This window comes from Rattus norvegicus, chromosome 1 (assembly GCF_021556685.1).
Source record: "Rattus norvegicus strain SHRSP/BbbUtx chromosome 1, alternate assembly SHRSP_T2T, whole genome shotgun sequence".
NCBI lineage: Eukaryota > Metazoa > Chordata > Mammalia > Rodentia > Muridae > Rattus > Rattus norvegicus.
The window spans coordinates 32871654-32885607 of record NC_141534.1 but is presented as its reverse complement, the minus strand read 5'-3'; positions in this window follow the sequence as shown (position 1 = coordinate 32885607).

Sequence of the window (13954 nt, the reverse complement as noted above, 5' to 3'; positions counted from 1 at the left end):
CCAAAATAGAAATACAAGTTCGTGGTGAATTAACAATACTATTTATAAATGTTCTGTGTATGATTGGCTAATCTGGGTGTGTTTCGTGTTGTGAGACAATAATCAATCAATAGCTCTGTGTAAAGCTTGTACTTCCACTGGAATTAAGGCCATACATTAGGCCACATCCCAGGCATGAGGCAGGGCATCATGCAGATGAGTAGAGGACAAAAGATTATTTAATAGGATGGTCGTGTGTGATCAAAGAACTTGACCTCCTTGTGGACAACATCACAGAGCCAACACAAGTCAAGTGTGAACAGGAATCAAGAGTAGAAGGTAGCCAGGAGGGGGAGTGCAAAGGGAAACTTGTGTGGACAAATATATGGCAACAACTCTTATGGCTAAGACCAGAGCGTAAAGGAGGCCTTGTATCATGGCTCTGTTGATAAAAACATAAATAAGATCACCATGTACTGTACACAGAGGCAGACAATGGCCATTCATGACAGGTGAACTTGGGACATGTGTCTAAATAAGATATCTTAGATTATCAAGAGCTATTCTGATACTCTTCATAGAAACTCATTTAACTGGAGGGACTGGGATTCTTGTAGACCTGGTTCTGCAATGGTCTAGATCTATGATTATGAGAGAGAAGGCCCCCGTAGAGAAGCAAGATGGGGAAGATAGTTGATAACCTTCAGAAACTGAGGTCTGTCTCCTGCGTTGCCACCCTTGAGAGCCAGTGATGAGTGTCTGACTCATGCCTTCAGGCTGTGTGAACCCTGAAGAAGCACACTGGATGCATGCTGAACACACAAGCAGAAGAGAAAGAAGACTCAAGACAGAGTCCTGATGCTTGACACTGTTCTGAGGCAGCATGGGGCCCTTTGTGGGGATGTAATAGATAATCCACCGTATTACTCATGCTAACATGTACTTACAGAGGTGAGTGCTCATAACAAACAAGCCCACTGGGGATTCATGCACAAAATGGAGCTTCTGGTGTGGTAGATCTCCACTCAGAGATTTGCAGGTATGTATGGAGGGCCCACCAAAACTCCCAGCAGCATGTACCTTTGCAGCTGGAGGAAGCTTCTCTCACTTCAGGATCCAAATTAGTGAATTTCCGTACTGGTGTCCATTCCTTCCACAGTGCCTCTTCTGCTCCAACAAAAGGGCAGTCATTTACTATCTGTCTTAGTTAGGGTTTTACTGTTATGAAAAGACACCATGACCAAGGCAAGTCTTATAAAGGACAACATTTAATTGGGGCTGGCTTACAGGTTCAGTGGTTCCATCCACTATCATCAAGGCGAGAGCATGGCAACATCCAGGCAGGCATGGTACAGGAGGAACTGAGAGTTCTACATCTTCATCTGAAGGCTGCTTACAGAATACTGACTTCCAGGTATCTAAGATGAGGGTCTTAAAGTCACAATGGCACACTTATTCCAACAAGGCCACACCCTCTAATAGTGCCCCTCCCTGGGCTGAGCATATACAAACCACTACATTATCCCTTCTTTAGGACTCTACCATCTGGGAGCATTCTTAACATCCTGTAAGAATTCTCATGGTTAAACTCAGTCCCACAGGTGGGTGCTTCTTAGTGGAAAAGAGATGAGGAAACATGGGTGGTTTCCTCGGGGATCTGCCTACTTAGTTCCTCTATTTTCAGTTTGTCAGTGCTAAAGTCATTTCACTTAAGAAGTCAATATTAATGGCAATGGACTGCCTCTGACCTATCCAAATAAACATATAAAAGGTAAAAAGAAGTAACCTTGCTTCCTATCAACCCTTCTTAGGGGCATACATTTCTCTCTGTCCCCTACAGCCTGGAGTGTGTGGAAGCTCACCCTTCTCACTGCATTGGTGGCACTCCCACCCTTACCCCTGCTCCATCCGGCTGGTGAGCAATGATGATAGGGCTGCATCTGCCAGAGACTGTCAGACAGGGACGCCAACCCTCATGCTTCCCTCCTTCCTGCTATTCAAATGAAGACATTGGCATACAGGAGCACATTTTTATAATGTGAAGTAAATGTCAAAATGGGAAAAAAATGTCTTATGCACATGAATAATAGAGAGGAAGCTTCAAAACCAGCATAAATCATTATTTTGGCAGGTAATTTTTTATATCTTCCTGCAGTATCTTTTTTCTATTGATAAATTTATCAGTGTAAAATATAGACCATATTTATGAAATGAATACATATGAATTTAAAACAAGGTACAATTATGGCAGTGCAGCTTTGCACAGGCAACTCTGGGAGGGAGTTGAGTGGGACCCCCTTCTTCCCACTCATAAGTTTATTACTTTTGCAAAAAAAAGTGTTTCTTTAGGGCTTCGAGGCTCTGACAATTTTAAGATGGGTGGTAATTTCATGTGGACAAAAATGACATGAAGAAGGTAAATGTCATTGTTTCAAAGCAGAGCCCTGGTGTTCTTAGGCTGGTGGATCAATTAAAACACGAGGACTCACCCTATAAAGAAACAAACACAGAAGTCAGGAGTCAGCTGTTGGGGAGAAGTTGGCCATGACTTTTCATTCTCCTTAACCACACCGAAGGGCAGACACAGTCTTCCACTTCTTGTCCCTCTCCTTTGGATAGCCTTTCTCCTTGATATCTATCATAGAGGTATTCTGAATCTCTACTTGAGAACCTCAGGGACCACAAGATCCTTCATTCACTTCCTAACACATGCTTGGAACCAGCTTATGCATCTCTAAAGGCCTGTGCTCGCATGAATGTGCACACATATGTGCACCTGTGTAATAAACTCTGTATGCATGTATATATTTTGTGTACTCATGTGTTCACATTCTGCCTCTACTGCCACTCAGGTAAAGAGTGCTGAGATTGTTGCCAGAAGAAAACCTACCAGTATTGGCTCCACCAGCCCAAAGCCTATGAGTCCATTGCAGCCAGCACATAGCCACTGCTCCTTGCCTCAGCAGTTAAACTCATTTTGTGACCCTCCTCACTATCAACTGTGATTCTTCCTCAACTCTACAGTTCGGATCAGGCTGGCTGCCTGAAGAGTCTCCTCCTGTGACATTTGGACATCATAAAGCTGTGTGTTTCTGAAAGACTGAAAAGTGCTGTGGTCTTCATGTCAGCATTCATAATCCAACTGTTAGAACATGTTTCACCCAGACATCCACCATACTGAAATCCTCCTCCCACTAGTTTTCCCCAGCAACCCCCTTTCTTCTGGGTTAGATATGCACTCTCTTCTGCATGGACCACCACTGAGGACCTGTGTAATACAGCACACTTGACTTCATATGATTACACCACCCATTGGGTAGTAATCATACTTTAATAATCCATTCTTTTCTCAGTCTGCATTCCCAGCTGATAGTTGTCAATTAATAAACGCCAGTTGTATAAACCCATATGAAGGGTCTGGACTTAATCAAAGCAGAAATGAGAACACAAGACCACTGGCCAAGCCTACTGCTGGGTTAGTGGGCAGCCTGGCAGCTCTAGGCAGTGAATCATCTTGACCACCTTTTCTGGAAAGAGCTCTCCATGGATTGTGGTTTATTAACCACTAGAAGGCCACACAAGTGGACTTCCACCATTGCCCTCACCTTTTGCAGGCTATGGAGAAGTGTGACTCCTTGTATGCGTTCATCTGTAATGTGCACAGCAGTGTGCTTTCCTCATGGGCTTTTCTGAGTTTACTACAGTATGACTGGCTCTTAACTCAGTATCAGTTGCCATGGAATCTTACCATGTTGGGCAATCTCCATGGCCGTGTTGATGGGGAAAAAAATCATAAACTGTCTAATGCATGAAAGAAGGGATTAAAATATTTAATGGTATGGAGAGTCTCTAGGTAGCACAGAGGTGAAGGGCTATCTAGGTTCCACTTGGGATAACTACCACGTACCTGGAGTCTATTGTTTTTTTCCTATCTATAATTTTCTGTTAAACATTTGCCCACCCAGCTCATATGTTTGAGAATGAACAAATTCCCGACTGATTTAAGATGTCATATTTGACATTTACTGTCATTTAAATTTCATTTGATATATTCAATATTTAGAATGTAAAACTTTGTATCTGAGGCAGAGTCAGACAATGGGAAAGAGCAGTTGAACTCACTGAACCCAAGTGTGACACGAATTCTCCCAAATAAGCCTACATGAACCGTTGGTTTAGACCACGAGGTAGTTATGACAAGCTGACGTGTACCCGTCAAAGGGAAAGTGAGTGTGGACGGCCAGCTCTGTGGAAGGAAGAGCATGCAGAATGGCTCTGGCCAGGAGCTGAAGGATCAGACTTCCCATCAGGTGATAGGAGGAAACCAGTAGTGGAAATGCCAGCCTTTGCCAGGGAGGCTGTGCCGCTCAGTGTAAGAGCAATAAACAAATAGGATTCACTTAACAGCCTGGATACCCAGAGGCCAGACATAATAGCTTAAAAGACTCAGAAATGCCCCCAGGATTCCAGGGGGAAAACCTAGGTGGTAGGAGAAAACAGCCTGTTCTTTGGAGCTCAGAGAAAGATGATCTGCAATCGTGAAAAGTCAGGAGAAAAAAATTAGCTAATGGAAATGGAAAAAAGCAGGGCTCGTGGAGTGGTTTTTCTTTTTCTTTCTTTTTCTTTTTTTCAGCAGCCTTCAATCAGCAGCTTCTAATTGACTCCTGATGAACGCATCCAGGCGCCATGACCTGGGATGGTTTTCTGAAGTCCTGGTGATGCAGAGTTGATAGTGAGGACAGATGACAAAGGGGGGTTTCTTACTTACTCAGGAATTCTTGCCTCTGGTCCCAAACACTACCAGGAATAAGATTTGGAAACTGACAACGAGCGGTGGGGTAGTAGGTGTGAGCTAGGAAGCCTGTATGAGGCTTCTGTGACTGACACACTAATTTCTTCTCTGGGTATCTGTGTCTTCTGGGGGCTGAGCCTTTTGGATTTTAATTTGTTGGTATCTGTTTTCTGAGAGGTCGACGCGGCTCCTCCACACGTTCCAGTTTAATATTTTAAGTACCGAAGGGTTATCAACACAGTTATCATTGTGCTTCCTTGTATAAGACTTGACGATAACCCCTCACCTCAGCCCTTTCTGGCCTCCAATATCTGGTCACAATTGTTTTTCTCCCACATACATTATTAATGGTGCTAAGGTCACACTCACAGCTCAGTCGGCCGTTTGTTTACACCCCTGCTCCTTCCAAGGCACATGAAGACAAATGTTTTCCTTTTCTACAGAACTCATGAATACCCCCAGTGTGGGTGCTTCTCCATAAGGAGAGGTGTCCCGGGATGTCCTGGAGCATCTGTGTGGGCTTCTGCATTAGGAACTTATCTTGGTCACTGACGGCTTCTTCCTCCCTTTACCCCACCCCCATCTGCATCGTCATCTTTCATAGATCATTCCTACCGATCAGAGGAACACATGGCATCCCAACCAGCTTGGTCAGAAAAAAAAAAGAAAGAAATCCACAAACAGGGTGGAAGTGGAAGGGAGATAAGTTGTTAAATGGGAAACGGGTCCCTGGAAGTGAGAGAAAGGGGGAGGATGATGGGGATAACTGTATGATCCAGCTGCAACACACACATGTAGAAAAGAGACAACTGAATCCTCTCTCCTGTATAATTACCCTCTTTTAGTAAAAAGGTTTCCATTCCTTATCAGCTTCCCACTTTGCTGCTGCTGCTTTTCCTTTCCGCTGTTCTGGGTCAACCTCTGCCCACTTCTCTGCTGCCCTTGGGCCGCTTGGCTCACTCCATGGCTGGGGTACACAAGTGCACTAGCCAACAGCACAGTGGCTCGCACCACAGGCCCAAACCCATCATGTCTCCATGTTGAAACAATCTTCTGGCCTTCCATTTTGTTCACTTTGATGAGCTGATTTGCTTTCCTCTCAAAAACTCTAAATAGTCCATTATTTCACAAATCTATCCTGCCTGGAGGATCTTTTGACTGATGCAGTTTGATCCCCAAACAAATACTAAACACCAAATAAACTAGAGTTTGTTTGAAATTCTTCTTGATCGAACTTTGTTTTTAGTTTTTTTAAAATTTTATTTATTTTTATTTTACTAATTATTTTTGTTTTTATCCTTTTTACTATATTTTGTTTTGTTTTGATTTTAAGAAACACTGTTGACTATTTTTATTATTTACTATTATTTTTTTTAATTTTTACTTTAATGAGCACTGTTGACTCTTTCCCTAGAAGTGACTGGCACAGGGCAGAGACTGTCATCGAGCCTCATGTTGTCACTATAGTCCTGACAACATTGCAGTGGAGACGTTGATCCCTCCTCTGCCTTCCCCTCCTCTGTGTATTTTACAATGGGATCCATGCACGTTCTCTGTGGGACCGTATCTTCATGCCCAGATCCCAGAGCAAGGCAGGGCATTTCAGGTAGATGTGTTAATTCTGCAGGTTCATCACTGCTCCTGTGAAACTAGACATGAAGCAGAGATTTTGTTGCTGGGGCAGCATGGCTACCCGGTGTCTTGGTACCCTGTGGGTGTTTGCTCAGGGATAGATACGCTACATCAGGAAATATAAGCATCGTAGAAAGGCATATTTATTGGTGTCTAGACAGCATTAGCTAATCAGGGAAAAAACAAAAAACAAACAAACAAACAAGCAGGAAAATGTCACCAAATCAGAAGTCTATCTGCCGAGTCTGAGTCTGCAGAAGCAAGCAGAGGTTGACTGCTATCCTGGGTGTGGCATATTCCACTGCGGGCTTGGTGCCCTGTGTGTGCAGTTTCCCTAGAAGCTGGCAGGAGCCATTCCTTCTCTCAGTACACTGTCCTACAGTGAGAGCCGTACCAGGAAGGGGGAGGAGAGATTTTGATCTGCTCTTCAGATTTAAATTTTTAACTGTGAAAATATAACTGCTTTAACTTTAAAATGCTAACTTGTTGAATTACTAATCCATGAATAATCCCTTGAGCTATCACTGCTTTTCCTGGCCCACCGAACTTGACCCACCATCGAGAGGAAGCCTTATAAATTTTTAAAGTTCCCTGTGAGTTGGACATTTTAATGAACTCCTCTCTGCGGTAACCTGTCACTGGCCAGTGTATCTGGGCAGGCAGGGAAATTTATCTCACTGGGACAATATGTACCTCTGCCTTCACCAGGGCCTGTGCTAATTTAACTCTGCAGCTCCGTGAATTAACAAGGCTTGTCTTCAAGCCTGTTGACATGGGCCACTCTGTTCTGATATTATTTTATTGTTTCGCCTTTTGCCCTCCCTGGGGACTCCCTTGATTCAATCCACCTGGATCCCTTGTAGGCAGGCTTGGCGCCGCTGCTGCTGACCTTCCTGATGCCTGGGTCCCAGAGAGAGCCGCTTCCTTCTCAAGGGGCCCCTTCTCTGCCTTTGGCTTCTCGTTTTTTGAAAAAGCAGTTAGAATAAACTTCTGACAAGCTAACTGTTCGTCCCGGAAGCTGGAACATACCCACAGTTAGAGAGGGCTATACACCAGCTATCAAGGGTAGCCTCAGTTCTGTCGTTGACTGTACTTGGGTCAAGGACTAGGACTTTGGTAATTTCACCCAATGGTTGAAGTACTCCAAAAGAAAAGATAAACTTTTTCCGGTGATAAGTCAGGCTACGCATGGTTTGCCGACTGATGTTCAAAAGGAAAGAAGATAAAACACTAACACAATATTGTTACAGTCACTAAACCTTGGTTTACCTCCCTATGAAATGGGATGTTTTAAAGAACAGGGTTGAGAAGTTACCTATGAAAATGTGAATTACCATAACCACAGCAGCATGGTCCTGTCCTCTCTTCCCTTCCTGGAACAGGGTAAACTTTGGTTCAGATAAAATCTAGATGCAGTTAAGCCATGACCTGTCCTTCCATAGTCTAGAATAAGCCAAGCACCCTTCACTGCACAGAGTTTTAATGGCAAGTCAAGGGAATGCCCCACCCCCCTCCTCCGGAGCAGTTTCCTAGCAGCAGGACATGAGCCCAGACTGCAAACTTCTTATAATGGAGGTGGCGAATCCTGTCTCTAGGTGTCCAGTGTTTGAGAGGAAGATGAGAACTGGAGTAAAAACAAAGAACCCTGAGAAGTCAGGAGAGAGAGAGAGAGAGAGAGAGAGAGAGAGAGAGAGAGAGAGAGAGAGAGAGAGGATTTGCATATTGCTCCTTCCTTTGGGAAACGCTGGTACCTCATCACGTGATCAGGTTCTGCGTTCATAGGCTTCTTATCAGATCTCACATTTAACTCCCCTCCCCCATCCGACGCCTCACAATGGCGCTGATAAAACGCGAGCAAATTTCTTCTATTAGTGACTGACAGCAATTTGAGTGAAATGAAGTTGTACCATGATATGGTTTATACGTACGAGGTGCAAATATCCTAGTTTGAATAATCACCGCCTGTGTCCTTTTAAACGATTTTTCTCCCCATTTAAAGGCAAGCCTTTGATGTGATAATGTTAATTCCCTCCGTGCTGGAAGGAAGAGGGGGAAAAGCTCAGAGAAACGGAAATTAAATGAGGAATGCGATGTCAGTCAATCTTCTAAGCCGAGGCCTTATTAACTGCTAATCATTTTGTCATTTTGTCGCTCAAAGTAATGAATTTGATAGGAAGGGACGGGCGTCTTGTGTTTACCTTTATTAGCTTTAAACAGAAACAGTTGTGCAGATTTTCATCGTGGAGTCGCGTGGCGTTTAAGTGGTTTCTGCTCGGCGTTTCCCATTCATCTTCCTCACCAGTGTCTGATTGCTGTAATTTTGGATAATCTGGAGGATTTTTTTTTTTTTAACTCTAACCAGATCTTGCTCGGAGTTCCATCTCTGCGGTGTCATCCGACTACCTACATCTTGGGGTTGATGTGTCCTGTGTACCAGGTGCTGCAGCATCCATCCCAAGGAAGGAATTGTGTGCCCAGAAAGGAATGCCGGGATAAAGGTTGCCTTCCAAGGCAGCTGCTCTTCTCTTGCGTTTACGAGGCCCCTTCCACCACCATCAGCTGTGGGAAGTAGTAGGAACTTTTTTGTCACAAACCCGGGATGGCACTTCTGTGCAGGAGCCTTGGGATCATTGTGTCACAGGGAAATTATCCAAGAAGGCATCAGATACCGCTTTATTTGGGAGGGAGAATGATGAGGTGCGTGACCCTGTATAGCATGCGCACGCATGTAAGATTGTGTCTCTGGCCGACCCAACACTGCACATGGGTTTGGAGCTTCGTGGTGTCCTAAATTGAATCTGACACTGCAAAGTCTCTGCTGACATTACTCAGATGGAGAGAACGGCGACAGACCTGTGGTCCCTATCCAATCATCTTGCCTTTGCGGTGCTCCCAGGGGAAACAATGTCTTATTAGAAACACATTCAGGATAACAGGTGATTAATTTCCAAGCCACACATGCTGTAACCGTCGGTGTGTTCTAAGAAAATGGCCACATCCCTGGCCAGCCGTGGGCATTACTGCTGGAGTTTCAAGAATTACTGCTATTGGATGCAGGCAGCCAGGGACAGCCTTGGCCTAACATTCACTTGACTGATCCCCTGGGGTTCCCAGGGGAGGCTGTGTAAACGGGCTAAAGACTTCCTAGAAAGCTAAGGGCTCGGGCAAGTGATCATTGGTTGCCTGTTGGTCAAGTGCTGGAACAGTCTCATCAGCGTTCTCAGATGGCTTCCAACACTGAGAACTTTCTGTCTCTTCTATTGTGAGGAGTCTACAGGAGACCCTTCCTCAGGAAGTTCCCAGTGGCTTTTGTAAATGGAGAAGCTTGATAGCCGAGCTTGAGAAAACTAGAGTTTCTGTTAAGATACGAGAGATCTTTGGAGACTTCTTTCTTTCTTGAGAGTTCATTCCAAGGAGCTAGAGTGGTTTTATCTCCTTATTCACAATCTTTGTGTGTGTGTGTGTGTGGGGGGGGTTGCTGATAGCTTTATGTATCTTCCTCTTCCTTTTAGCATTGGATAATCACCAGAAATGAGCAATGGATTGTCACCAGTGGGAAACACCAAACTGGAGCTGACAAAATATTCCAAAGAGAATAGCTCACGAAATGCCAGGTAAGATCCTGGCACAGTGGTGGAAGTGCTACGTTTTCCCAGAGTCCTTTATGATTTCACCATGATCTGATGGGTGATCCTATCAGAGTTCAAAACCTCAGAAACCCCAGTTGCAAGAAGATCATAATCTTTCATTAGGGGGACTAAAAAACAGAACTAAGGAACAATTATTTATCATAATCGCCTGTCATACATGGTTCATTTTAGAGAATATTAAGACACATTGGTGATTTGTGTTTCTTAAGGTCCTGAGGTTCCATTAGCACCTGAGTTGAATCATAGGCACAGATACTTGAAAGCCATTTCCATGAACTACCTTTGTTGTTGTTGCTGATCTAGCATTGCCATGTAAACAGAAATCTCATGCTTCCTCTTGTGAACATCAGCTTGTGTGAACAGTGGATGGGACTACACACTCCATAGGAATCATGCAGATGCACCACACTTCCTGTTAGTTCACATGGCCTCTTTCCTTCTTCCCTTCCCTCTTGTCCCTGTGGCCAAAACTTATCCTGTGATCAACCATGTAGGAAAGGAGGAGTCGTTCTGTTCTGAGAAGGTAGCTTTTTAAAGACACCATATGCTGCACCATCAATGCCACACTAGGTATAAGAGAAGGGCCTCTGAGTCAAATATCTTGAGAAGTGTTTTTGAGATGTCCTTAGCTCTAAATATTCAGCACAGCCTATGTGCCAGACAACAAGAGCTTATCCTGTGAATCCCTTGCTACAGAATATGTGAAGAGTGCTCTGTCCCATTCTTGAGCATCTCCAGGGTACATAGCTCAGTTTCTGAAATGCCTTGACTCCGAATGACATTGTACCCAGGCCTTTGCATCCAAGGATCTGCTTTGAGAAAGTTAGCAAAATCGTCTAGCTCTTCTCTTCATGTTGTTCTTGGTTGGTGTATTAAATCATGAATGGAAGAAACACAAACACACACACACACACACACACACACACACACACACACGGGGGGGGGGGACATCTAGCCTGATAAATGTAGCCTTCAATCTTCATCAAGGTAGCTTCTCTTTGCTATAGATAGAAACCAATACAGAAAACCATAACTAATCAGTATGCACAATTGTTGAGCCCAGTCCCAGAGGATACATCTACAAATCCCTCCTATACTTAAGGCCCAGGAAATAATTCATAAGAGTGTGTGGAAATGTTTTAAGAGTCAGAGGCCCAGGATGTTTGGTGTGCGATCATAAGTGAAACCCATAAAGTTTCACCAACGTGACTTCTCAAAAATGAACTGAACAAGGAGGATAGCCAATGTTCACAGAGGGAAAAAAAAAAACCCATGAGTCCTCAACCTTAACAAAGAAATAAAGGCAATTGAGTAAACATGGAAGCAGGACAGGTGGTCCTCCTCGGGGAAGAAGGCAGATCAATGGGCTTTCCATGGCCAAATGCTCAGTTCTGAAAAATACATACAAGCAACACTATATGCATTTAGCAGGTTATATTTGGGAATGCATATGCATATACAAAAATATGCAAGCCATATCAATTGATATTAAATTGGCTATGGCTTTGAAGGGGAGTGGGAATGGGCATAGTGGTTTTGATAGGGGAAAGGGAACAGAGAAACACTGTAATGAACCTACAATTACAAAAACAGACAAACAAAAGTGAAAGATGAGATTACATCAAGATTGTACAGAGCAAAGGAGACAACCAATCAAAGAAGGAGACAACCCTATAGTGTGGAAGAAAAAAGAAAAAAAAGAGAATAAAGGAGGTAAAGGAAGTGTTCTCACAGAACTCAGTAGAGTAAGTTCAAACAGAAAGAACAGGGAATGAAATCAGGATGCTGTGGGACTCAAATGTCACTGAAAGCCTTCCAGATACCCAAAAGGTGTGCAATATAGCTTCTATATTGCCAGGAACACAGCCATGCATGCTTAGGGTTAGAGTCCACACCTTCCTCGTGGGACTCCAGGCCGATACCTGCAGTTTGACCCTCATGAGTCCCCATCACCTGTGAGGCTTCTTTATGGATGGAAGAGAGGAGGCCTGAGGAAAAGCCATTCATCCTCATGTGTCCGACTTGGTTGAAAGGGGAACCATAGATGTGTGTCTAGGAAACAATGTGTTTTGCTCACCTGGCCCACTGGGTCCCACAAGACCAAACCAGCCAGTGATCAACTGTCAAGAGTCCACCCATGAAGGACAAAACTGATTATGTTATGTGCATGGGGAGCCTCTAGGTGCACTATCTGCTTTTAGGCTGAGTATATCTGAACTTCACCATGTACACAAAATGAGAATTCTTACAGAAAAAAAATGTTTTGAGAGATTAGAACTCTACCTTTCTGCCTATTCTGGAAGTCCAGCGAGACTATGACTCACATTCTCTCAGACACACCCTCCCCCTCGGTCAGAGGCAGGCGTAGTTCTGGAGTCATGGGGTGCTCAGCAGAACAGGTAGAGACTTGGAGACTCAGCAAACTCCTGTTCTCAAGCTGTACTCAGAGCACAGATCCTTAGGCTGAGCAGTTTCAGAGAACCCATTCCATTCCCTCATACTTTTGGAGGTCTGGACTCATTCTGAAAATCTTTCTCATGTGTTCTTTTCATTGGTAATCAGCAGGTAAGAGACTAGCATTTAAACTACATCCTCATGCATAGCCTTCAGCTTGATCAATATTTACAATATAGCAGCCTTAATGGCACTCTCTCTCTTTTAACAATCTTAAAAGATGTAAAAGAAGTGAAAACCACACTTTTGAATATTATGGGGCAAATGATCCCCCATTTGTGTTAGTAATCGTATCTTTGCATTCGTCTGTTATCATGTTTCAACTGAATCACCATTCCTCATGGGCTCTCTTTTCCTGATTTCTTGAAGCAATGATGTATTGATTGAATTTGGTAATGATGTCAAGTGCCCTTTTAAATCAATGATGATGTACTTCTAACATCTAACAGACATGGGTGCTCTCAGTGACCAGGCCCTAACCTCAGCCTCAGTGTCTCATACCAAACCATGGCCATTATCTTTGTCCCATTCCCCAAGCTGCTTCAAGGAAGTGATTTAAAGGCATCAGCCTAGACCTTTACATCTAGACTGATGGCTTCTAAGGCATCTAGGTCATCTGACAAGACATATTATACAGGGCTTGATCTGCTGGAGATCAGGCTGATATCGATCTAGACAGAACCGGCTCTTCAGTTCTCATGGTTCTGCCTCATTTTCATTTTGAGCATCAGTATCCTGTGATGCTCCCCTTGGTAGAGGGTGCTTGGTAGGAGTAGCCTCTCAGAATCAAGTAACAGTACTGCAAGGGCAAGGCTGAACCTGTAACATGGGGTTTAAAGAAATATCTAGCATGCTCCCTGACCTCCAGGACACAGCCTGTCCCCTGATGACACTGCCTCTAGAAGAGTATTACTGAAAGAAGAAAGAAGGAGCAACATATGCACCACAACATGGCGGAACATGGTACCATGGTCATGGCTTCTGCTCTGAGCACTCCATAGGGGAAAAAGAGCTTGGAAAGATCCAGTTCTGTTATTTTGAGCGGAATCCTAATAAACCTCAACACCTGTCGATGTAGCCATTTCTTCTGCGCTGTTTGTCTCTGCCATGGGTAAGACAATAAGCTTGCTGAGTGGCTTTAGGTAAATCTGAGTGCAAAATCCCTTTGTATTTGTGCATTAATGAATGGATGAATGGATGGGTGTGTGTATGTACGTATGTATGTATGTATGTATGTATGTATGTATGTATGAATGTATGTAAGTATATGTATGTGTGGATTGATGGGTGATAGATCTGTGGTGGCCCTTATCATGAAGTGTCCCAATGTGTTCCTGCCTTAGCCTCATGGAGAGACAGTAGCTACCTTCCAAACACAAATGTCCTGCTATTGAACTGAAATACGGAGTGAATTGTCCGTACTGACCAGCAGCTCCTGTCCTTTGAA